The sequence below is a fragment of the Gadus chalcogrammus genome, chromosome 8 (assembly GCF_026213295.1).
Source record: "Gadus chalcogrammus isolate NIFS_2021 chromosome 8, NIFS_Gcha_1.0, whole genome shotgun sequence".
Classification (NCBI taxonomy): Eukaryota; Metazoa; Chordata; class Actinopteri; order Gadiformes; family Gadidae; genus Gadus; species Gadus chalcogrammus.
The window spans coordinates 15,943,117-15,970,522 of NC_079419.1; the positions used below are offsets into that span (position 1 = coordinate 15,943,117).

The window sequence follows — 27,406 nt, forward strand, 5'->3', positions numbered from 1 at the left end:
TGTGTCAGTCTGTGAATAACACAGCATGGCAGGCAGAGCTGGGTCATGGGGTTTATCTGCCTGCTCCACTCTGCTGCTGCTGCTGCTGTCAGGCCCGCTCAGTCACATTTTTTAACATTGAGTTAGGAGAGCAGCGATAAGGGAGCTAGAGTTCAAACAAGGCAGCAGACATTTTCGGGTGTCAAGTGAATGCAGGGTTTTTCGCCGAAAATATCTTTATTGTTTTATTTATTTATTTATGTAGCCTTTTGGTGAGCGTTATCGTGAATGCACAGGTGCGCACGCTGGGATCTGAAGGTGTCCATAGGGGAGAAGCTGAGGAGGAGGAGGAGGTGGAGGACTCCATCGCTATAGCGGCGTGGAGGATGCAGAGGTAGCAAAGCTCCACAGTTCAAACACGGTTGGAGCTGAATTAAGCCTGTCTGCCTAATCCCTGTAAGCCTGCAGCAGTGCTGTCTGCACTGGAATCAGCTTGTTTATCTGGCTGTGTTCACACACGGGGCGCTGCGCCTGCTGAACAACATCAGATGTCAGGGGCTGATTTTCTGCCCTCAAACGTCCATCTTCCTACTCACTGACCCCGGATGACTCCAGCTGCAAGCGGTTACCAAACCGTGTTGCACTTTGATAATTAAGGCCTAAAAGACAACAACAACAAGGGGATTGTTTTTGCATTGATTGAAGTGGCACACCGTCTCGGTAACCCGGGCAACGGTGTCACGGGAGAAGGGCAGTGTGGACATTCTAGTGACACCGTGTCAGAAGAGATTGCCATGCTTACGTTGTAGTGACGACATGTGGAACGCACTTGCACACATACGTGCGTATGCGTGCACACACATACACAGATGCATGTGCACGTGCACGTATACACACACACACACACACACACACACAGTATTGACATCACTCAACTGTGGTCGGTGCAAGTTGGAGAGACAGGCGACATTTGTGTCCACATTTTTATAAATTCCAGCTATACAACTTGTATTTGCATTTGCACTTGTTTGCATGAAAACCCTGCAAGGCGTGATGTAGATGCATGATACTTACAAAGGGGCTGTGACCCAGCAGGCAGGCAGACAGTGCAGCGGGCGCGTGCGTTTGTCTGGCCCAGGTGAGTCCGGCAGGTGATCTGTGACTTGTCCTGGAGCACGGGTGCACTAATCCACTCCAATCCACACAGACGTCCATCCATGGTACGCGCCAGCTGCACGACTACCGTGTGTGGGGGCGGGGAGCTCCTGTTTCCTCCTCCCAAAAGTTAAAGGTGGCGACACGACAGGGGACGTCTGGAGACCCCCCCCTGCCCTGGATAGCGCGCTGAAGAGAGGTGACCCTCTCCGCCCCCCCTTCCGGTCTCCAGACGGGGACGGTGGACTCCGAGACCCACGACGCCCAGCTTGTTTCACCGCCGCTGCTCCACACATCTGCACATGATGGAGGCTGTTGCAGGGGGGGGTTGGTAGCGAGTGGGTGGATGGGGTGGTGGGCGGAAGTGCCAGGCACGCAGGGGGAAGCAGCAGCAGAAGAAGATGGAACCAGGCACACTGGCACCAATCGGATGGGTGCACGGCGCGGGCAGAAGGCACGGCGCGCTCAAACGCTAGAGCATCCTCCAGACGGAACTCCAAGCAACAACACTGTGCCGGTGCACAGAGCGAGCTCTCCTCCCCCCTCCCCTCCGCTCGCTCACACCGGCATTAGGTTGATCGGCACGACTTTCCCGCCCCAAAGCATCTCTTCTCCAAGAGTCGGTGACGCTGTCACCTCCAGATGCAGATGCTCTCTACCTCTGTCTTTCGTCGCTTGTCACACCGGTGAGGGAAAAGAAAACAAGAAAAATAAATCCTAGTCCACAGTTTACTGAAGGCTGGAGGAGAGCAGTGAGCAAGTCTGTTTGTGTGTGTTTGACAAAGGTCTGCTGTCCCTCTCCCTCTCCGGCGCAGACCCAGGTCCGATCGCTGCGCTACAGCAGATGAGGCTGAGCTGGCAAACTCCAGATCACAACACAAAGAACACGCCCCCTGCCTACTGTAGCTACCGTCCTCCCAGCAAATCCCCTGCCTTCCCCTCACCCCCTTACCCCCTCTCTTTCCCCCTCCCCCCTCTCTCTCTCTATCTCTCTCCTTGCATCTCGCTCTCTCTCTCTCTCCTCTCTCCCCCTCGTTTCCCCTCTGTTTAACCGCTCATACCCGAGTCTCTTTATCCTAAATTTGCCCTTTTATGTTTTTTCTTCTTTATTTCCTTTTTTTTTGCACAGCAGCCAGCTGCCTTCCCAGCTCAGAGGGTTTTTATATTCTGGGTTCAGCACCACGGAGAGCTCTCCTCTCTCTTTCTCACGATTGAGTGCCGGGCGAGTTTAGAGGACATATTGTGTGTGTGTGTGTGTGTGTGTGTGTGTGTGTGTGTGTGTGTGTGTGTGTGTGTGTGTGTGTGTGTGTGTGTGTGTGTGTGTGTGTGTGTGTGTGTGTGTGTGTGTGTGTGTGTGTGTGTGTGTGTGTGTGTGTGTGTGTGTGTGTGTGTGTGTGTGTGTGCGCGTTTGTTTTTTTCATGTGCGTGCAAGAGTTTAACTGGATGGGCAACAGTGAGGGGGTTTGGGGGCTTGGGGGGCTGAGTGGAGCGATGCAGGGTTGGGGGAGGGGTGGTGTTGGTGGTGGTAGGAGCAGGAGGAGGAGTCATTGGGTTGCCAGGGTGTGACCTCATTAGGCACAGCCTCCTCTTCCCCTGGCAACCACAGCACCACCCTGTATCCCCCCTCCTCTGGTTCCCCAGCTCTCTCCCTCTCTCTCTCCCTCTCTCTCTGTCTGATTCGCTCTCTTTCTCACAGCTCGTAAACAAGAGCATGACAACAAGCAAAACACTTGCAGTCAATGCGCTGTGCTGTCTCAAGTGCATTCTCTACTTGCACACTACCCCAAACAAAGCATCAGGAAACAAAGGGGAGAGGAACAACAAACATTTAAACCTAAATACATAAAAAAAGAAGGAGAAGGAGAAGGGACCACAGTGCTATGCTCACACACACACACACACACACATACACTCACACATTACACACGCAGATGCAAGCACACACAAACACGGAAACACAGACACAATGCAAGCACACACACACACACACACAAAAACAATGCAAATACAGACACACACACTCACAATACATACTGGTGCAAGCAGGTGACACACACAAATGCACAATGTTCACAAACACTCCCACACAATACAGTTACAGGCGCAAGGAGCTACACTCAAACACAAATGCACACTGTACACCAGCACACATGCACACACAAGCACCTGCACACAAAGTGTCGACACACTAGTACTCATGCACGCTGCACACGCACACCAGCACATGCATACACACACTCGCAAACAAGCACACACACACACAAACCCAGGCACACACACACACACACACACACACTATATCAAACGCATAAACCAAATGCTGAATTGATGAGAGGCACCAATTCCCCCCAGAGGGCAAAGAGATGAAGAGCAGATTAAAGCAGGGGGTCAGAGTGGAGAGTTGAACTCCAGTTGTGCGTTTGTCAGGAAGGGTAGCCGGGAGAGGGGGGGAGCTAGGTGTGGGCGGCTTGGGACGTGAGTGTGTGTGTGTGTGTGTGTGTGTGTGTGTGTGTGTGTGTGTGTGTGTGTGTGTGTGTGTGTGTGGGTGGGTTGGTGTCTGGCTGGGGGGGGGAGGCAGTCATTGCAGTAGCAGCTCCTGTACATTATTATTTCCACCCCCTCCTGACCGGGGTATCGGGTATCTGTTTCAGCTGTGCCGGGGTTGTTTACGCGCTGGGGGCCCACTGTACACAGACTGGAGGGGGGGTTGGGTTTATGGGCAGGGCTTGAGTACTGGGCAGAGGGTGGTGTGGGTGGGTGGGGTGGAGTGCTAGGTCGGGGGGGGGGGGGGGGGGGGGGGGCGGTTGGCAGGGCAGGGATTAACACCGTGGACACAAAGGGATTAGGGAGCAGGGGTCTGTTGTTTTCCTTTCCCCTCCCCCCCCCCCCCCCCCCCCCTGCCACCACCAAAACCACCACCCCCATTCTCCCCTCCACTTCCTCCTGCTTCTCTCCACTCCATCTCATGCATGTTCTTCCCATCTGCTAAACTATTCATTACAATTACGATTCGGAAAAACAAAATTCTAATTCTCTACAGTGAGTGTGTGTGTGTGCATTTGTGTGCGTTTGTGTGTGTGCGTCAATGTGCACAAGCGTGCAAGCAAGCCGTGTGCGTATCAGAGCCGCTTAAACATGCCAGGGTGGGTTTGATGGGAAGGGGAGGGGACAGCCCCCAAAAAAGCAGCAGCAGCAGCCAACAGAATGGTTCAGGCAGGGCTGGGAGCCGACCACAGCGCTGGAATGTGAACAAATGCCTGTCAAAGAAAAAAAAATTCCGATAAAACAAAGCGACCATAACGTTGCCATGCTTTGGCGCATGTAGCATGTCGTGTATCTATGACTGCAAAGGATTCATGCATTGTAATGATGGCGCCGGCTGCATCCACGCCTCAGGCATCGGCAGGGCCTTGGGCAACACATGCAACCGGCGTCTTACGGTACATATGGTGTGAAGCGTCAAGTGGCCTCCTACTGACGGAGCTCAAATGCACGGTCAAGAGGTACTACTTTAGTTGGCCCATTGTGCCGGCTGTGGTCGACCGGCCACACACAAAGGAGGGCACTTCAACCACATCAGTTCAGTGCCTGCCTTGACAGACACACACATGAATGCACACATGGGCATGCACATACACACATACACACACACACACACACACACACACACAGGCACACACACCCACCCACATGCTTGCACAGACACACAGACACATACATGAACAATGGCTGGGTTTGACCTATGTCTGCAGTATATGTGTGCAACCTCAAAAAGAAGCATTTAGATCCCATCAGAGGTCAGTGAACACAGACAGTACGGGTATCTGCGGGGTGAATGGGTTGAGTAAACGCTGGTCCCTATATGCATAACACTGCTTTGTTCAATTTGAACTGTGTAATACACTCCCTAACATGCACACAAGCGGCAACAGTGAAGACACACACACACAAACACACACACAGGCTCACACAGACACACAATGTTTTAATAAGGTTGAACTTATTGGCAAACATTGTTGGTTTGTCTTTGAAGAGAAGTGTGCATGAAAGAATGCATGGTCTATAATGCATGCATGCATGCAATTATTTGGCCAGTCCAATCTGTACCAAATATCTACAAGCTACATTCATTCCAGCCATGGTTGAACTTCCCCCTTTGTCTAGAATTCAACAGAATATTAATTGTTTGGCCTCGTTCCAATCCCTCTTGTATTTTGACCTTTAATATCAAATAAACAGGGCATTGACATTTGCTGTGTTTAAATGTTGGCAGTTTTACCATCCTATTTAGGTTGTTTCTTGTATATTGGTGTGTCCAATGTGTAAAGTGTGTGTGTGTGTGTGTGTGTGTGTGTGTGTGTGTGTGTGTGTGTGTGTGTGTGTGCGTGTGTGTGCCCGCATCCAGAGACACCAGCGGACGGCTGGTACCTTTCTGGCATCTGGTTTCCCTTGCTCCATCTGCGGATGAATGTGTGGCTCAAGGATCGGACTCTACGCCCATGAGAAGTGGCACCAGCGGCAACGTCGTTGACCCCCCCCCCCCCTCCCGGACCCCTGGAGCAAGCGTCATCATCGGACACGATGGACAGCTAAGAGAGCGTGTGTGTTTCTGTGTACCTTTGTGGCTACCACAACTCAATTCTCCCTCTGGGTTAAACAGCATACTTATCTATGTATATCTGTCAATGGTTATCTGATTGTGTCTACTCAGTGCATTCAAGCCTGTAATGATGATGGCGAATTGACCGGCTGTAACTGGCTAACAAGGTCCATAATAACCATTTAACCAATCAATCGAACCCGCTGGAGCGAGGTCCACAACACTTGTGTGGGGAAGAATAGAAAGGGAATACATATTGTACTGCACACTTTAACATGAACATATCTTTGAGCACGTTTAACAAAAGTGAATAAAATGTCATGTATTATTAGTGTGGTTGCAAAGCAAGCCACACTACTGTTATTTCTTATCTCCTTCCGATTTTAAGGGATCAACACCAAACCACTAATGCAAGCCACACTATTGTTATGTCTTATCTCCTTCAGATTTTAAGGGATCAACACCAAACCACTAACAAAAAGTCTAAAATATATCTGCGCAGTTTGCGTCTATAGACCAAACATTGTATACTTCCTTTTTAAATCAACCACTCCAAACACGAAAACCTGCAAGTTGCAAAATTGAATAAATATAGGGAAACCGGAATTAAGGAGGTCTTCAAAGGTTTGGTACAGCTTTTACCATAGGTGGCGCTATAACGCGCGGTACAAACCTCAACAATCAATTTACTCAATCACCAGTCTGTTTCAAAGTGGCCCAGGGACTTGATACTTAGCGTGCTTTCTCATTTATTTTGTCATTTTGTAACATTCATATAATAATATATCAAAATTCTTACTCTGGTAACATTGACCAATAAGGGAGCAAAGATTATTGAATTAATAACTATTATTAATTATGAAATAATGTACACATTTTTTAATAATCTATAAATGAATACCCTAATAAACATAAACACCATAACCTGAGTTAGTGTCTTTTTACCTTTAATGTGCATTTGAAAAAGACAACTCTTGAATGTTGAATCCTAGGCCTTTAATCTTGAATTTTCGAAAGTTTCAAAGAAGTGTGCACTTGGATATGGACCACTCAAGTGCTGAATTGTCCGAATGAACCAATGCATATCAGAAATACTTCATACAGATTGATATCGGTTTTATCATTGGGTCGTATTTGGTGGTGAGGAAGAGGAAGGTGCTGGCAGAACTACCAGTGAAGATGGTGGAGCCAGAAGATGTCAGACTCTCATTAAACATTCAGCATGGCTTACTTCCACCCGCGCTCCTCCCTGCTGGAGACAAGTGGAGCGTAAAGCATCCCCCGTCTCCATGGTCACCCCTATGCAGACACCTGACAGCCCCATGTTTAATCATGCAACTAGCACACGCATGCCCACACACACATGGCACCACCAAATGCACACAAACATACATGTATGCATGCACGCACACACTGACGCATTCCCCCAAAGGCCCACATATGACCAGGCATGTACGTTGCAGACAATTCAATACCATACAAACACACACCCACACCCTCATGTACGCTGATCACACACTCAGCCACAGCACAACAACATGCATAAACACATACACAGGCATACGTGCACACATATATACACACACACACTGGATGTTTTGCACATTTAGTTACCCAGCTTTAGAGTTTATATAACATTGTAAAGCATAAGGTGTGTATAATACACATTCCTTTTTACATACATGTTATCTGAAATTAATCTAAATATGTGCCATGTGGCTGGTATATTACATCGGTGCAGGAATCCACCATGCATACTGATTAACATCAGACTGTCACACCATGGGCCAGGGCACGGTGCTCTTGTTTCCATCACTGTCGTGATTTAAATCCTGGTTGAGGTTCCCTCCGAGTGCAGCATGTTCCGTGCTTTGGAGACGAATGCTGAGTTCCCTGGGACGGCGCGACCCAGCTGGGGGCCGTGTTCCCCAGCACCGGTCTGGGTGATCAAGCCATCACAGCCGTCTCTCCTGGCTTCACTCAAACATCTCTCACCAATAGCATTTGTCACAATGATTTTGTTTGGCCGTTTCCGCCTAAGAGCCTTTTGTGCGAGTTTACACACTTACACAATAGCACTATGGTCTTTGTGATGAGACATTCAGTGAAGTTAGTTTTATCTGTCCACAAACTTGGTACTGATGCAACATGCACTTATTCAGAAAGACAATAGTGTGACTCTGCTAAGTTGGCATACACAAGCTCAATGCTCTTTGCCTTGCAGTATTGTCCTTTGGATCAAGCTTCCGCTTCCCCTTATTTACCGCCAATTTGTGCCCTGTGGGACGTCAAGCTGAGACATGCCTGTCCAGCCCCCTCTCTTTCCACACACACACACACACACACACACACACACACACACACACACACACACACACACACACACACACACACACACACACACACACACACACACACACACACACACACACACACACCCTCCCATGCCACCAGGGACGTGGTGAAAATGGGGGGAGTGGGTTTAGTGAAGAGTGTAATCTCCTAAACAGTCAGTTGAGGGCCCCAAAGGGGGCTAAAGCCCCTTTAAATCCCTGATTTAGAGGGTCACACCTGATGGTATGAAGTCCCTTGCAGATGGTGTACTGGTAAACCCATAGAGTCAGAGGAAGGAGCAGGATATGGAAACACACTTAACCACTAACAACAACACCACCACCACCCCCTGCCCCACATCACCTCCACCCCTCCTTAGAACCTCTACCAGAATCAACACCAGCAGCACCTCCAACCCCTCCTGTGTACTCCGTCAGGATCAAAACCCTACTGTATACCTCAACCTCCATCACCACCACCTCCAACTGTGTACCTCTACCACAACCTCCAACCCCTCCTGTGTGCCTCTACTACCATCTCCAACCCCTCCTGTGTACCCCTACTCCCATCTCCACCACCTCCACTCCCTCCAGTGTAACCCTACTACCATCTCCACCACCTCCACCCCCTCCAGTGTGCCTCTACTACCCCCAACCCAAACACCACCTCCCCTGGAACACCACAAAATCCACCTTCCCCCTTCACCCACACCCCCTGCTGCTGCTTATAGCCTTCAGACTGTATGGGATTGATTGGCAAAGCACTGCAGTAGCAAAGGTCATTACCAACATTCAGTGTTCAGTTGACGACACGGTCAGCCTGCCACAAACAGGAAATATGCACTCCCGCATTATGCATGAATACATTTTGCGATTACCAATAACGATCTACTTTAACTAAGGAACTAGATGGTCGTTCCACATATTGTTGTAATGGTATACATTGCTGCATAAGTTGTAAAAGTATAAGATAAGTTTACTGAAAAAATTACATTAACATGAGAGCATTGAAATACCAAGATGATACCAAACTATTAGAACATATAGCCTCTGGTTTGCATTTGAAAGGAGCTAAAGATTTGCCATGTATTTCATATTTCCAACACCCAATAATACATTAGCATGGCGCCATCTGCTGGCAACAGCAACGCACAAGAAATCTACGATTAGTCCTCATAAAAACCATAATTCTTTGCTCTTATAATTAGGTGAGTGCTGCATGCAGTGCTCAAATATTGTTATTCATTAGTTTTATTCTTTCTTTCCTCTTTATTATTCTATACAAACTTTGGGACCCATCTCCTTCCTTTATTTTTCACCTACAGACTCCATTCAAATTTTAGAATTTTAGAATAGCTTGGAATCACACGCCTCTTTTCAGATTTTTAAAATATTTTATACTTTTTAAGATATTCTACTTTTAAAATACCATCTTTTTTTTTAAATGGGAGTCAATGGGAGGACGGCAGAGCCGCAGTGCCGGCGGCAAGGTGGGGCATTTGTGGGCCGTGCCCCCCCTAGCAGCCATTGGTGCCCCCCCCCCTAACACAGTCGGGCACAAAAATAAATAAATCCCTTTTAGTTATACTTATTACTATTATAATAATGTGCAAACTGTAACTTCAACGAAATACAATAATTACAAGGGGAAATCGCATAATTTTGGATGTACATGCCAGGTTCGGTGACGGTCAATGCTCATTGGTTGCTGAGTAAACTTGTTACATTTGCGTGCAAAATCCAAATAACTGCTAGTTTGAAACGAAAATAGCATCGCAGCATTTTATCAGTTCGCCATTTTATCAGTTTACATTTTAGGCCTATATGTTAAAAAATGGATTTTGAAAATGGCTTAGACCTCCTCCTCGTCATCCAACAGCAGACACTGACACTCCGGTCACCACCACCAGTACAGCGACGATATCAGAGAACCGATTATGTCGCAGAGCAAAGAGGATCACACGATCGGTGGCATGCTTCATAGCGAAGGATCTACGACCCTATTCTGTTGTAGAAAATGCGGATTTTCGCCACCTGCTTAAAACAATTGAGCCCCGGTATAAGCTACCGACAAGAGCTACCTTCACTGATTCTGCGCTTCCCGCATTGTACAAAGAAACCAAAGAAAAGGTAATGGGTTCCATGCGTAAAGCCAGTCGTGTAGCAGTTGCAACTGATGCCTGGACTTCAGTCGCAACAGAGTCCTATGTAACCATAACGGCCCATTACATTAGCGAAAATTGGCAGATTGTATCACATGTGCTGCAGACGAGAGCAGTTTACGAGAGCCACACTGGTGCTCATATGGCGAGGCTACTCTTGGATGTTTTGGAGGAATGGCAGCTAACAGATAAAAGTGCTGCTGAAATTGGGAAGTTCCCTCATGTTAAATGCTTCGCGCATACATTGAACCTCGCTGCACAGCCGGCGCTTAAGTTGCAGACTGTCTCCAGGCTTCTGAGCAGAGTCCGACGTATCTCAGCATACTTCCACCGCAGCACAAAGGCAAAGCACCTGTTTGAAGAAAACCAGCGAGTTGTTCTTAAACTGTCACATCCAGTTAAACTGATAACTGATGTCGCCACAAGGTGGAATAGTGCTCACGATATGATGGAGAGGTCTTTGCAACTGCAAGCTGCAGTGCATGCCACCCTGCTGTCGCCTCCCCTCAATGTTCCAATTCCCAAATGCTGAACAGTGAGATCTTATGATGCAGGCTTAAGGCCTGATTCCACCGGACGCGTTACGGCAGTGTTACGGCTGCGGCACGTCTTGGCCGCGGTCACCGCAGCAGATAGGTTCCACTCTAATCAATGAGACCATTTCCACCGGGGAAAATGGTCTCATGCGGAACGTCTCAGCAGCGTCCCAGGAGTGGCTCGCCGTGCCGCAGCGCTATCATTCCGTAGCATTTCTATTTTGGCCACAAGCCGTTGCTGAACCGCGTCAATTACAAACAGAGCAGATCGAGCAGGGCAGGAAGTGAAAAAGTAAAAGCCATAAAGTATCCGGTCAATTTTCAAAATAAAACACAATACTCAGCTCATGTAGCCTATCACAACGTCATTTATGTACCAAATCATCCTTTTTATGAGGTCAATGGCCGGAAGGACAAAGCGTGGCATTTAATTGCAGTCGTTTTGGGAGTGGAAGTTGAGTACATTAGGTTTAGGATTATCTTGTGATCTCGCGTGAATACGGCTGGCTCGCAACGCACGTTGCGCTGCCGTAATGCGCCCGGTGGAAATGCAAGCAGGGCAGAGTCGCAGCCGTTCCGTGCCGCAGCCGTAACACTGCCGTAATGCGTCCGGTGGAATCCCCGGGTTAGGTCAAACCATATATTTCCTCACTCTGAAACAGATTGTTGAAGATGGTAATGTGGAACTCAGACGGAAGAAGTTTTTTGCACAAATTTGCTAGTAGGCTAAGCTACACACTTTATTTTTGGTTTAAATTACAATGAATTTTATTTTTACATCTTGATATTTTGTTGTATGCAGCTGATTTGATTGCCAGATAGGAATACAATTGTCAGTCTTAAAGCTGCTGCTGCTTTGTTGAGAATAGTTGCACTTGACTTTACTACTTGAATAAAAGTTTCTGTGATTACTGTGCGTTGCACTGAAAATTGTTATTGTTGGGTGCCTGTTGTTAAAATAGTGTGACTGTTATTACTGATTAATGTTTGCACAGGAGTTCAGGAAGTGCCTTGTCTTATAGCTGCTATTTTACTGTGTGTAAAAAAAACACTTCTGCTGGAAAAAGTTGGCTGTTGCTCTATTTAAATTCAAATGGTTCTAAAGCAGAGAGAAGAGAAATATTTCTCATTCAAAGGCCTGAAAGCAGTGATTTATGTTTTCTTTTTCAGGTTTGAAAATGGCATATCCAATACCCTGTACCATTTAATTTTATGACATTTATGTCAAAGATACAGGAGAGTGAATAAACACATAGCAGCCAATAAAATCTGTTTGTTATATCTGACTGCTTGTATTGCCTCACGATTGATGAAAAATGGGCCTTATTGTGTGCAGTAGAATTTTGATGCATCACAATGCATCGTAGAATCGAATCGAATCGTTACCTGCTGAATCGTAATCGAATCGAATCGTGAGGGCAGTGCCAATGAACACCCCTAATAGACGCAGCATTTAGTTTTTGCTGTCGGATGTTCAGGAACATAAGAAAATCTGGAACATAGGATGCCTTTGCGAGTGTGGGCTATAGTAACTGGAAACTTGCTATGGCTAAAGACCGTGGATTTCATCAACTTGAAACTTCAAAAGACGCCATCGCTTGCTATGCAATGTGGAAGGAGAGGGAGATGCGTCGCGATACAGGGAATGAAGTTTCAACCCTTGTTAATGCAGAGCAACTTATAAGAAAGAATGTAGGCTCACTAATAGATGTGGTTGTGTTCTTGGTTGAATATCAGTTGCCACTACGAGTGAAGCTTGACGCTTTTGATGACATGTCGGAGGGGGGGTCTGGACTTTTCCTTTCTATGCTTTATCACACCATCAATAAGGATCCTGAATTGGCTAATGTGGTGAAGACTATGCACTTACACCTGTCATGACATGCAGAATGAACTTATAAGAACACTCAGTGATGTGGTGACAGAGGCTATAGTGGAGGAAGTTGCTGACTCCTACTACACTTTGAAAGTTGATGGAACGCGTGACCCCACTGGATGTGAAAACATATCGATTGTGCTACGATTTGTGAATGAGTCTTACGAAATTACAAGCGTTTACTGTGCATCGCTACGGCCCAGAAAGGTGACGCACAGACACTAACTGACACCGTTCTGCTGAGCTAAACAAGGTTGGCCTGGATTGCTCAAAAATTCTGAGTCAGGTATATGACGGAGACTCCGTTATGTCAGGGAGACGTGGTGGTGTTCAGCAAATTCTTCAAGAGGGACTTGGACGTGAGATTCCATATGTGCACTGCCTCAACCATTAGTTGCATTTGGTTGTTGTTTATGTCATGTCATGTCGGATTTTTTTTGAAGTGTGCTATTCACTCTACAAATTCTTAAGGAAGCCAACAGTTGCTATGCATTATAAAGAGAGACACCTGGAACGTCTTTTGGAGCAGAGATGGACAGGGCATCTTGCCACCGTGTCAGTCATTCTTAAGTCATTTGATGACATCAAATTGATTCTGACTGATGCTGACTTTGTGCTGGACTATGGCGCAGAGACGAGAATGGAAGCTACAGGCTTGCTGCGGGAAGTATCTGAGCCAAGCTTCATCTTCCTTGCCAACTTAACTCACAAAGTCCTTGCTCTATTGGACCCACCGACCAAGCTTCTCCTGAGAGAGGACACTGACCTGCTGACGGGTTTAAGTGTTGTGGCGAGTGCAACAGTATGCATTAAAAAATCTCTGTTGCGATGAAGAATTTAGGAAGGTGCTGGATACCGTTACGGCCATCAGCAGCAGGACCCAGGCCCAAACGGAGACGCATAGAGAGCACACGAATGGATGGTTTCGTTGTTATGGAGCCTAAAGGAGCACACAAAGCCACAAGTGATGATGACTTGAAAACTGAACTAAGGAGATTTTACTACAACACCATTGATTTGTGGTGGTCGGGGAAATGGAGCGTAGATTCAGCAAGCGCAACTCACAACTGGCAAGTGCACTTGCAGCACTTAATCCAGAGGCCGATAACTTCCTTGATGTGAAAGCTGTGAGGCATATTCTCGACTTGTCACATTCGATTGTAGCAATCTCTGAGTTTGAAGTTGCTAAAGAGTTTTTAATGTCAAAAAAGCAAGCGATGGAGGGATCCTGGACCATACAGAACATCATCTCAACGTATCGCATCCAACTGAGTGCCATGCCCAGTGTGCTGACTGCTTTCAAACATCAGGGCTCTAAACTAACATTTTTCACTGGTTGCACTGGTGCGCCTAACTTTTTTTCTTAGGTGCACCAGCACAAAAGTTAGGTGCACCCAAATTGTCGACCATATCGCATTCAACACTGCAGTTTTACAGGTTCACGTTTTTTAAATAGCTGTCCATGTAGGCAATATTGACTTGTAAATGATGAACTAAGAATCTGGTCAACCTAATGTTCTTTATTTGAATATTTGCACAAGAAAGGTAATTTCACTGAAACATTTTGGTGATTTAAGTGCTTCACTGAGCTGCAATTTAAACTTAAAACATCTGAAGATAAATGAAATAAAAAGAAAATCTAAATTAAAAGTGCAAGTGTTTTAAACTGAAACTTCAAACTGAACATCTCATGGCTCCAGGTCTTATGGACTATCCTCAATTGCAGTCACATGCCCCTCTGATGGCCAACTCATGTAGTTTGGCCTTCTTGATCTTTGGCAATAGCCCGGGCTATTATTTGTTTTCTATCACTGAACTTTCGAACAAAACTCTTGCTCAGCAACGATGGGAAATAGCCTACTATCAAATGCATTATTTAAACCAGTATGAATATTACCGTAGGCCTATATGTTTACCAGGCAATTGAATAACGCCTGCACACACACACAGGCACGCACGCACGCACGCACAAACACGCAGAGTGGTAATCGGGAGAGTTGGGAGAATTCCCGGTGGCCCGTTAACGTTTCAGGCGGCGCCGGGTCAACGTCGCAACCAATTCCGTTTTGTCTAGAGGGGAGTAACTGAGCGCCCCCTCCCGAAGTGGAACAGCCCAGGTCGGCCTTGAACTGCGATTGGTCAGAAAGACGTAACAGCTAATGACAACATTGAACTCTCATGCAGGCTCGAACAGAGTGACACACAAACACACACATCGTTTTTCATCCACTCCGTATCCAGCTTATTCCATGCTTAAAGCACCCAGGCTACTATGCGGCGAGCTGGGGCTCTCATGTTCTCCCCTGCGGTGTATACCTTGTCCGCATCCCCTGCCATCCAGTTGTCATACGCTTCATGCAGACTGGTTTTCAACGGCTGATTCCATGGATGTAGCCTACTTTGCGTGTGCCGTGTTTTCCCGCCGATGTGGCGAAGCTGTATGGTTATGCTGTTGAGAGCTTAAATAAATGCACGATATAAGTTGACTGAACAATTATTGAAGTTTAACATTTTGTTCAGCAAATTTGACAACTGACAGATGCAATATTGTAGCCAGTGAAAATCGCAAAATTCTGACGAGCATTCTTAAATGAAGTAGAATAAACAGGAATATCTGGACCACGGCCAATCAGAGGGGGGTCCCGCTATTCATTATCTCTGATTGGATTGGACCATGATATGGGCCTTTCAGAGTCGCAGAGTTTTTTTCTTTTTGAACGGCTGGTTGCACCGGTGCGACCTCCGATTTTTTTTAGTCGCACCATTGAGAAATTAGGTCGCATGTGCGACCAAATTGGTCGCACTTTAGAGCCCTGAACATGCATTAACGTTTAGTGCATCCACAGTAATGTGTGAGAATTCATTCTCTACTTTGAGAAATGGTTTTTCGGAACATAGACGCACAATGCTACACGAGAGAAAGGCCTGGTGAAAAAAAGGAGAAAGGTTGGTGCAACTTGCATTCGAGAAAGACTTGACACGCAAATGCGCAAACGAATGGAAGGACAGAATACTCAGACGTTTCAGAAGTATGCCTACTCGTCGTCTGCAACTCTTCTGACGGTAAGCCTTTGGTTTATTTCCCTTCTTGCAAGCCCTGGCTTTCATTATAAGGCTTACTAAGCAGGTGGATTGTTGATTCATGTTTGCTGGGTCTATTTGCATTTGTGTTTTGTAGGCTACGTGACTGCAGTATGGCGTTGTGTCAATTATGCCTGGTGTGTTGTTACTTGTTGCCCGAATGCAGTGCTTCTGTCAGCGGTCCTGATGTTGTCCAGGGGTGTTTTTGATGAGTGTGGAGTCTGTTGTCTAATGTTTAGAACCCGGATGTTGTCCAGGGGCCTGTACTACGAAGCTCGATTAGAGGTATGTTGAGCACAAAGCCTGGGTTAGCTCGACCACGAAAGTCGATCTCTTTTAGCGTCGCTGTATCACCATGGTGACTTATGCTCGCAACCAAACCTGGTCGGGAGCAGGTTTTCAGCTTAGTCTACCCGGAGATCGGTTACTTAAATCGGCGTGCGCAGCTTCCTAGCCCCTCCTCCGACAATGGCGTCACCATTTGTTGGTGTTCCCGTGGACCTCGGCGCACTTATCGTATAGGCGTTTCTCCGGAGACAGAGGGTTTTTCGGGACAGAACCGATCCCTTGGCATTGTCTGACGATATTCTTTATGAGAGATAGATTCTCATCAGAGGGTATTTGTTATTTGATCGTCCTTGTTGGACCGTATGTAGGCAATGCTACACAAAGAAGCCGTGCACTTACTGTTGCGCAGTGTGTCTGTGTTTCAAATTTGAAGGTGGCCCCACGTTCAACGTACATTTACCTTGGATAGTCAAGTGCCGTGTTGTCCATTATCCCTTATATAACCGCTGTCAGTGACACAATTAGGCCTAGGCATTTTTTATTCTACAAATTCATCTTATAGCTGTGAGAATTGTTAAGAAAAATCACCTCCATAGTCGGAAAACCGAATCATAGGCTAGATTCACCTGAAGTTATTCAAATGGATGAGTACAACTTACCACATTAAATAATATTTTTATATTTATTTTTGACTTGGCCCCATGTTCGTAGGAGCGTGCTGGCACCACATCTATGGGGGTAAAAGGCATGATGATACATGATATTTTTTAGACAATATGCAGAATCTTTTCACTTACGAATTAACACGGCCGGCTATTTTTTTCCTGCACACCACCTTAGCCATATTATCGGCAACCATGTTCCCCTTTGCTGTGATTTGAACTCTGTATTCCTTGTAGGAGTTCATAATAATACACTGCTCGCCTTGGGTGAAATACACCGCTCTCGCTCGATTCATTTTGCATAAGGGTGAGTCAAATGACGCGATAAACGCCCCTTTTATGTGAACGCGCATTAAACCTAAAGCGGAAAACCTGGTTCAACTAATTTAATCTAAAGTGAGCGTCGTGGTACCATTTAACTCTAATTGCGAGTTGCGTCTCTGTCGAGCCAGGTTTTCCCAAGAAAGCCTGGGTATGTTCAGCGAGGTTTTGATGAGTGTGGAGGCTGTTGTCTAATGTTTATAACCAGTGGCAGACCTTATTTTTTAAGGTGCATAAACTGTTGAGAGGTAAAAAAAAAACGATGTGTGACTTATCATACCTCAAACTTCTTTAGCACACCATGATACTGGATGTGAAAACCAGGTGGAACTCCCTGTTTCTGATGGTTGAGAGGTTCCTTGAGCAGTATCCGGCTCTCCAAGCTGCAGTGTTGGATCCACGTATAAGAAAGCCCATGGAGAGGGACCGACTGGATAGGATCACAGATGAGGAATGAAAGGAACTTCCCAAGACTTGGCGGCCTTGCAAAGCACTATTTGTGCATCCCTGCAACCAGCACACCCTCCGAGAGGGTATTTAGCACAGGGGGGAACATTGTGACCTGCCACAGGGCAGCTTTAAAACCTGAGATGGTGGATACACTTGTCTTCCTTGCTCGCAACTTGTGAGAAACAGTATTGTACAATTTCATTGCAGCACTTAAAGTTAAATGCACTTCATGTTTTTCGTTGTTGTTTTTTAAAGCTGCTAGAATTTGTTCTTTGAAACCTAAGAGCTTGTTAAGCTGTTTTTGTGTATTACATTTGTTTTTGTGTATTACATTTTCTTTTTTACCAGAAAATAAAAATAAATTATACAAAAATTGTGATTTTGTTCATATCGTGATATAAAATCGAAATCGGAAATTTTGGGGGGGAAAAATCAAAATATAACTTTTTCCCATATCGCCCAGCCCTACTGCCATGTCACATTAACTGCTTCCTTTCTGAGGCACTCCGAAACCATCTCCCAAGCTTGTTTTTTTTTTATGGTGGGACACTCAAACTTCTCCTTAAGAGACCTCCAGGTCTCTATGAGGAGCAAAACAGCGGTGTGGGGCCAGTTATCTGGAATGTAAACAAACAAGACAACAATTGACACTCTTCTACACTCTCAAGACTGTCACACTTAATAATACTAGACTAGTTGCATGTTCAAAACTAACCCCTAAGTTAACCCAGCCTACTTAACAAAATGACGATCTTCCTGCAGTAATGCCTCACAGATAAGTCACCACCATCTAGCAACCTTTCTACAGTAATCCCCAAACTGGGTGGACCTTCTAACATACAGTAAGCATCAGTGTTGTAGTGACCTAGTGGTGATATTTTAAGTGGGGGAACACTATCCTTATATCACATACATGAGCTGCTACAGCTTTCCACTTACTGCCAATGATTACCACCGCATCCGCTGGTGGCTGGTCAAGTGCGTCTGCGGATCGGAGAGGACATCGGTACCGTGAATATGTATATTACATTGTAACAAACCTCAACTTTCTACGCACCCTACAGCAGCAAATGCAGACACATCTTACAACTGTGGGCGTAACATTGTTCTACAAACTAGCAGCTAAAGCGCTACTTTTTAGCACCTTGTGTAGCACCAGGGTCGTACGGGAACTATGTAGCACTTTTCTACTCAACGCACTTTTGTTAAATAGCCTACGTATTACTCACAACCAACTATTACCTTTCAGAGAAGGTAATATCTGATTATTATATTTTAATTTTCAATCAAGCATATTTAAATGTCTTTACTGGGTATCTATCATAAGCTAATAAAAACGTCAAACACAACAAAGCTAACGTATGTTAAGGAAATAAGACTAGCATTCATTTACACTTTCAGAAAAAATACGCTTCTCAACGTAACTGAGACAAAGATAAATTAACAACTCAAACTGCTATACGATATTTTCATGAAATTCAACACATACCCATGTTAATCTCCATCTGGGAGCACATCTCTTGCAGTCCGCGATCCATCTCTGTTTGTGGAGAACTACCTCTTCAGACAGTTTGCCTCTCTGCCAGTGACGTCGGGTCAAGCTCAACGCTGATTGGGCAACGCGGCTAATCGTCATGCGTAGGAGCGTAAAAAGTTACATTTTTTTAACTCTGCGCGTATGCTCGTAGGTGAGTATATATACGCAGCACATACGCAGCTAACGCGGCTAAAATGTTGCTTTAGCGCATGTAACGAATCTACGCAGCTCATACACGCGTAAACCAATGGTTCCCTATGGAAAAATTGCCGATTTTATACTCGTCGTACGCGGGTAACGCGGTTGGTGTGGCCGTACCTTAAGCAAGACCTTCAGCCCACTGCTGGAATTCACAGACGTGCTGACTGGAGAACAGTATGTCAGTGTGTCCTACATCAAACCGGTTCTCCATCTTTTTAACAGCACTGTTCTTGCTGCAGCTGATGATGACAGAGCTGACCAAGGACATTAAAATAATCATCCTAGACATCACAGTATACAGTGGCGAAACTACCGGGGTGGCAAGGGGTGGCAGCTGCCACCCCCCAAAAAATGCTTGCCACCCCACTTGCCACCCAGGTTGTTAGAAGTGTCTCCAAATAATATACATTTAGTGAATGTTATTATATTTTTTGCTACTGAAGCTGTTGATCTCATTGGTAACTTGTTTAAGTTTAAGAACTAAAATCTTTATGTCCCCCCTCCCCTGTAAAATGGTTGAGTCCATGAATCCTATTTGCTCTCTTCTCACCGTGCGCATCTGCCGCTTCATTCAAATGAAGACAGAAACGGTTTGAAAGCCAAAGAACTGGAGACAAGCCAACTGTACGCTTGCAGTGATGAAAAAAGGTACAGTACAGCTGAAACTTGAATCAAGAAAATGTGATGGGTGGTCGCATGTGTCTTAATCTGCATGCCTGTTGTGTTCGTGTGTGGACGAGTGCGTGCTCGCCATTGACACACTGATTGCGATTGAGGGTGGGGCTTCGAGATCGGACAGATCCAAACGCACACACACACACACACACACACACACACACACACACACACACACACACACACACACACACACACACACACACACACACACACACACACACACACACACACACACACTTTCACAGTGCAAAGGCAGGAGGTGTTGCCCTTCTCTCAGGTAACAGACAACACAATTACTTTTCAAACGATCGACACCACATCAAGTCCAGCCGGCGCACAATGGGACTGCCCAAACACGCAACTCCACAGGCAGAGAATCCACAAGCCATTTCCTCGTAGCTCTGAGGCCCCGTCCACACGAAGCCGAAACGGGCGAAACCGTTACGGTTTCGATCTATCCGGTTTCGAAGCATCTCCGTAAAGACGAAGCCAAGCGAAACCGGATAGATCTGTAGAAACGCTGTAGTAAACATTCCAGGCCCATAAGGGGCGCTGCTTCTGGTGCACAAATCCAGAAGAAGAAGAGGCGAGCTTGCGCATAAAGGCTGCCCCCCGAACCACTAACAACACAAACAAACAGCTCTTCTACGATGGCGAACTAGATTCTCAATAAATAATGGCTTAGCAACCCAACAAGGGACATGATATGCTGCAGAACGATTACAAGCTTGTAGTCCGCAATCATCTTTTTTGTTGTGATTTCTGAGCCTCCGCGGGCTTAAGAGCCATTGGCTAGGAGGTCGAGGGGTGGGGCGATGACGTCATGGTTTGCGGTTTCAGTCGGTTTCAGGCGTCCACACGAAACCAAAACGAAGTTTGCGGTTTCGGTCAGCGGATTCGCCGGCTTCGTGTGGACGGAAGGCCGAACCGTACAAGACCTTTGCGGTTTCGCCATGAAATCGGCTTTGTGTGGACGGGGCCTATGAACAGTGGTGGGCAGAGTAGCTAAAAAATGTACTCAAGTAAAAGTACTGTTACTTTAAGATTATAATTACTCAAGTAGAAGTAAAAGTACTCGTAAAAATAATTACTCAAGTAAGAGTAAAAAAGTATGCAGTGAAAAGACTACTCAAGTACTGAGTTTCTCCGATTTATTTTCTAAATAAACAGAACAACACAAACGGTACAAAATAGACACCAACAAAATATAAAACAGCAATGTTCAAATAAAGATAATGTAAATAACATCCTTTTAAATAAAATAAATAAGAGTTTTAAAAATAAAGTGTGTGTGTGTGTGTGTGTGTGTGTGTGTGTGTGTGTGTGTGTGTGTGTGTGTGTGTGTGTGTGTGTGTGTGTGTGTGTGTGTGTGTGTGTGTGTGTGTGTGTGTGTGTGTGTGTGTGACTGTTCGAGCCTGCATGAGAGTTCAATGTTGTCATTAGCTGTTACGTCTTTCTGACCAATCGCAGTTCAAGGCCGACCTGGGCTGTGCCACTTCGGGAGGGGGCGCTCAGTTACTCCCCTCTAGACAAAAGCGAATTGGTTGCGACGTTGAACCTGCGCCCCCCGAAACGTTTACGGCAGAGCTATAGCTATAGCTATAGCTATAGGAGCTCTGGTTAACGGGCCACAGGGGATTCTCCCAACTCTCCCGATTACCACTCTGCGTGTGCGTGCGTGCCTGTGTGTGTGTGCAGGCGTTATTCAATTGCCTCTCGGCCGCTTGTACCCGCGATCTCGTCCTTTCGGTCATCACCCAACCCTCATGACTAGGGGTGCAACGGATCATCATTGATCCGTGATCCGTTCGGATCATCTATTTCGGTTCGGCACACGCATGATCCGCGGATTGATTTATGAAAAAAAAAAATTGTGCGCATGTTCAGTCCACACACAGCCGCCGTAACCATTCCTGCTAGTTCCAGGGACAGAGCTACTTAACACGCTCTGGGTAAAAGTCTGCAACAGTTCCCTTTTCAATAAGCAAACAGTCCTATGGCTCGTTGTGATTTATTGTCCTCAGCGTACAACATGAAGAACAGTGGGCATGGAAAATAAAAGTAGGCTAGACTTCGGTGGCTACTGTAACGATAACTGCTGCTTCCAGTGCTACGTCTGTTTCCATATACTCACGCTGCCACACAAACCTGTCGCCTAGGTTACCACACAGACGTAACACTTAGCTGACATAGCGATTGCTAACATAAAGAAAAAAAAAATCGAGCATGGCCACGCATTTACAGCGACATCACCCCGGTGTTTCACTGACAGGAGTGAAACCGAAAGCGGCTCAACAACCGCGGCATTTAAGCAGCCCCTTCCTCCACAATCAGACCTGGCTAAAGCAATCACAAACGCTATTTTTTTTTTTTTTTTTGCTGATCCGAAAAATTATCCGATCCGTGACTCTGATCCGAGGAACGATCCGAACCGTGAGTTTTTTGATCCGTTGCACCCCTACTCATGACCATAGGTGAGGATAGGAACGAAGATCGACCGGTAGATCGAGAGCTTTGCCTTGCGACTCAGCTCTCTTTTCGTAACAACGGTGCGGTAAAGCGAACGCAATACCGCCCCCGCTGCTCCGATTCTCCGGCCAATCTCACGCTCCATAGTACCCTCACTCGCGAACAAGACCCCGAGGTACTTGAACTCCTTCACTTGGGCTAAGGAATATTCACGTGATAAAAATGGATCTTGCATGTAATAAAAGAAAAGATTTAAACAAACAAAGTAACGACCGTCACGTAGCCAAATGGAACGGCGTAAAAGTACCGTTCTTTCTTCAAATATTTACTCAAGTAAAAGTAAAAGTATGTTGCAATAAAACTACTCCTAAAATTACAATTGATCCAAAAAGTTACTCAAGTATTTGTAACGGAGTAAATGTAGCGCGTTCCTACCCACCTCTGCTTATGAATATTAACAATGACAACCCATCACAACGAGGTGATGTAAATGAATCAAATATTTAATTGATTTAATCTTAATCAAAGGGAGAGAAAATAAGTATTAAATTGGCTTTTCAGTGGCTGTTTCCCGATGTGCTCGGATGATGGGCGGATCATCCGAAGGGAACCACACTGAGGCCCCGTCCACACGAAGCCGAAACGGGCGAAACCGTTACGGTTTCGATCTATCCGGTTTCTAAGTATCTCCGTAAAAGACGAAGCCAAGCGAAATCGGATAGATCTGTAGAAACGCTGTAGTAAACATTCCAGGCCCATAAGGGGCGCTGCTTCTGGTACACAAATCCAGAAGAAGAAGAGGCGAGCATGCGCATAAAGGCTGCCCCCCGAACCACTAACAACACAAACAAACAGCTCTTCTACGATGGCGAACTAGATTCTCAATAAATAATGGCTTAGCAACCCAAACAGGGACATGATATGCTGCAGAACGATTACAAGCTTGTAGTCCGCCATCATCTTTTTTGTTGTGATTTCTGAGACTCCGCGGGCTTAAGAGCCATTGGCTAGGAGGTCGAGGGGTGGGGCGATGACGTCATGGTTTGCGGTTTCAGTCGGTTTCAGGCGTCCACACGAAACCAAAACAAAACCGGATAGATTTGAAACCACCTCCGAGGGTGGTTTCAGAAGTTTGCGGTTTCGGTCAGCGGATTCGCCGGCTTCGTGTGGACGGAAGGCCGAACCGTACAAGACCTTTGCGGTTTCGCCATGAAATCGGCTTCGTGTGGACGGGGCCTGAATCATTAAGGCCCCGTTCACACAAAGCCAATTTCATGGCGAAACCGCAAAGGTCTTGTACGGTTCGGCCTTCCGTACACACGAAGCCGGCGAATCCGCTGACCGAAACCGCAAATTTCTGAAACCACCCTCAGAGGTGGTTTCAAATCTACCCGGTTTCGTTTTGGATTCGTGTGTACGCCTGAAACCGACTGAAACCGCAAACCATGACGTCATCGCCCCACCCCTCGACCTCCTAGCCAATGGCTCTTAAGCCCGCGGAGTCTCAGAAATCACATGCGAGCATGCGCATAAGGGCAGCCTTTATGCGCATGCTCGCCTCTGCTTCTTTTTTTATTTCTTCTGGATTTCTGTACCAGAAGCAGCGCCCCTTATGGGCCTGGAATGTGTACCACAGGGCGTTTCTACAGATCTACCCGGTTTCGCTTGGCTTCGTCTTTACGGAGATACTTCTAAACCGGATAGATCGAAACCGTAACGGTTGCGCCCGTTTCGGCTTCGTGTGAACGGGGCCTAAGTCTTTTGTGTAGAGATGGACGGGTAGATAGACGCAAGACTGACAGACAGACACACAGACAGACACACAAAACTTAGAATATAGACAAACAGAAAGATAGACACAATATGTTAACTGTTTTCATTAGCGATTGGTATAAATAAATACATATAGACACTAGGCATGTGTGTTTCCAACAATAAAAAGACTTGACTTGACTTGGTGTGTGTGATTTGCCACCCTTGAATTTAACTTGCCACCCTTCTGCCACCCCATGTACAATTTTCTAGAATCGCCACTGACAGTATACCCACTACAATAAAATAGACTACACCACTGCAGATACCATATCACAATACAGGCTATAAGTAATAACATTACTCAACTAAGACGGCATAATATATAAAACAAAATAAAATAAAACAATCCTGTACACAAAAAAAACCGTTGCAGGCCTGTTGATGAATAGTAGTCCTCTTAGCTCCTCCGAGCCAAAGAACACGGTACTCACGCGTCCAGGTGAACGGCAACGGGCGTCCTTGAAGGTCCGTGGAAAGACTTCGAAAGTATGGGGAAAGTCCGCGAAAGACCGTGGAGAGGACAAAGGCGCTCCTCACTGGCTTGTCGCTCGATTCCTCTTCGCCAGAGGAAGTTGAGCCAACCCTCGTGGTCACACCCGCTATCTGGTGCGGCAGTCCACAGGAAAATCCCTGTAATAGCGTCGATGGCTGCGCTGCGACTTTCCGTCTCGTAAACGGTCGTTGCCATTTGAAACGGTCGATGCCATTTCCGAACATTTCCGATTGCGTCCGCTCTCCGATCTTGAATTGATTAGCCGCGTTGCCCAATCAGCGTTGAGCTTGACCCGACGTCACTGGCAGAGAGTAGTGAGCTTGGACAGAAGCATACGGCCGACATCTTTCTTTATTCTGTGTGGAAATAGTAACATAGTTACGCCATTAAATGCTTTTATGGAAACATTTTTAACGAGAAATGTGCATTTTACTTTCATAATGTTCGCTCGGTGAATGTGAAGGATGTTTGGTTTGATAGTTATGACGAAGAGGGAACGCTCCGTTCACTTGCATGGACAGAGTCTCTGGTTGCTAAGCAACCTCAACGTCTTGGCGGACTATTTCTCTGCTGATCAACACTACGAATGCTGGAAACACACCAGACACACCATGTGAAGTTATTTAACCCGATTATTGTTATTTATATCCGAGCATATCAGTCTTTATCATGGGTGTCTTTACGGGGACAGTTGCTGTTGGCATCTTACATTCAAAGGCCAACTGTGAATAATGTACTTAAGGTAATCATCCTTAAATTGTATTGATGAATAGCTGACAGATGTAAGTTTATTTTATTCAAATATCATCCCTTAAATTCAAATGGTTGCTAAGCAAAAGAGCCATTGTAGCAAAAAGTGTTGCAACTGTCCCAGGTCTCCTCTATTCAATCAATCATTATGTATGACTGGCATAGATAGTTTCATAATTACTCACGGCAACTGAGCGGAAAAAAACATTCCACCCTGTGCTGTTTTTAACTGACTCCAAGAGCGGACGCAATCGGACATGGTCGGAAATTGCATCGACCGTTTCACGAAGCATTCGGAATTCAAGATCGGAGAGCGGACGCAATCGGAAATGTTCGGAAATGGCATCGACCGTTTCAAATGGCAACGACCGTTTACGAGACGGAAAGTCGCGGCTGCGCTAGCAGGCCACTACTGTTCAGCATCTTATGCTAATTAACTGACCGGGTCGTTAATGTGCACTGGTCCGAAGGCGGTTTCAGTAAAGTTCGTGTTGAACTTTGCTTTAATTTACCAGACACAATCTTGAATCTTAAGGGTTGTTGGTATGTCATCAGGCTTCAACAAGACTGTACTCCGTCTCACGTCTTTTTTTTCTCTCCCAACTCCTGCACGTCTTCCCTTTCCTCTACTTTCCCGCCTTCTCCACATTCACCCGCAAACACCTCATCGTGCCCCCTCCTGGCTGGGTGGCCATATCACAGTTCAATTAAGCAAAGGATACAACATTTACAAAACATCGAAGAAATAACATTTACAAAGTTTGCAACCATTAAACAAACGTCAAACAAACGTCAACAAAACATTATGAAAAATAATAAACTATTATATATGCTGTTTATTCTTATGAATAACCATAACCCGAATTTCAACTGGGTTACATGGACATTCAAGCTTCCTTCAGCAGATGCCTGATGCTTCTGTTGATCTGCAGTATAATGTTTAACCTTCTTTAACCTGATGGTTAAAGAATGTTAAACAGTCTTTAAGTTACAATGTACAATTATATTGGGCCTCCAACCTATACCCGCAAGCCTGGAAAACCCATTTGACCACCCGTAGTTTGATTGCTCTAGTGTAGCCTATTGCTAATTACCCAATACTTAGCCTGATGTCATTCACCATTGTTGTATGAGTGCCATCTCTCATTTCAGGTTTTTTTCTGGCAAAAAGGCTTTCCTCAAAATCTGTTTTGAGGAATTCATTGAAATGAAGGTGGTCAATATGTTTCAATATGTTGTTGTTTGTCAAACACCCCGCTGGCTCTAGCACCTCAGTAAATGGTCACAGAAAATACAAAGACCGTCTTCATACCCTGCTTTTACTTTTCACCACTAGGTTTCAGTATTCACAGATCTTTCCTGGCTGCATCGTAGTTAAAGGGACACTGTGTAAAAATTACTCCCATCTAGTGGTACAATTGTATATTGCATTCAAACTAATAGTGCTCGCTTGTTCAAAAACTACGGTGGGCAGTATGTGCCAAGAAGCTGTGTCATGACATCCTATACTACCTCATCGAGTCATTCGAGTGATGAGGTTCGTTATTTCAAATAAATTTCAAACTGCATTGAATCATTAGTGTAAGCTAATGATGCATGAGTAATTACTCCTCGAGCAAGATAATGAATTATTTCAATCATCATTCACGCTGGCTCAGAGTGAAAACGTGTTTGCATTTCCTGTACCACGTAGTGCTTTTTGTCCCTATCGGCAGTTCATAGACCGGAAGAACATGGAAGCCTCCATGAAGCTTACCCGTCCTATGTAACTACATATTAATTATTCTTCGCTCAGGAGGATAAGTGAGATTTTTGGCAGAGATCATTTTACACCAATGAGGACTTATTTATGAATGAATACGTTGATTTGAGGTAATAAATGACTTAAAATATTACACAGTGTCCCTTTAAGTAGAAAAAATGAGTATAAGACTTGCTGCTGCAAACTTCCTCAGTAAACAGACTTCTCTGTTCATCCACTTGTCTCCCTCATTTATTGATTGATATATATTATTACTTA

General features: G+C 45.7%; 1 long non-coding RNA gene across 1 annotated transcript; it reads right to left on the reverse strand.

The window, feature by feature from the left end:
- Positions 1-17,639: 17,639 nt before the first annotated feature.
- Positions 17,640-20,037, reverse strand: LOC130387822 (uncharacterized). Its single transcript, XR_008896354.1, has 2 exons — positions 18,383-20,037; positions 17,640-18,060 (listed from the first exon to the last, which is right to left on the reverse strand). It is a non-coding gene; the product is annotated as an uncharacterized LOC130387822 (long non-coding RNA).
- Between the last annotated feature and the right edge of the window lie 7,369 nt (positions 20,038-27,406).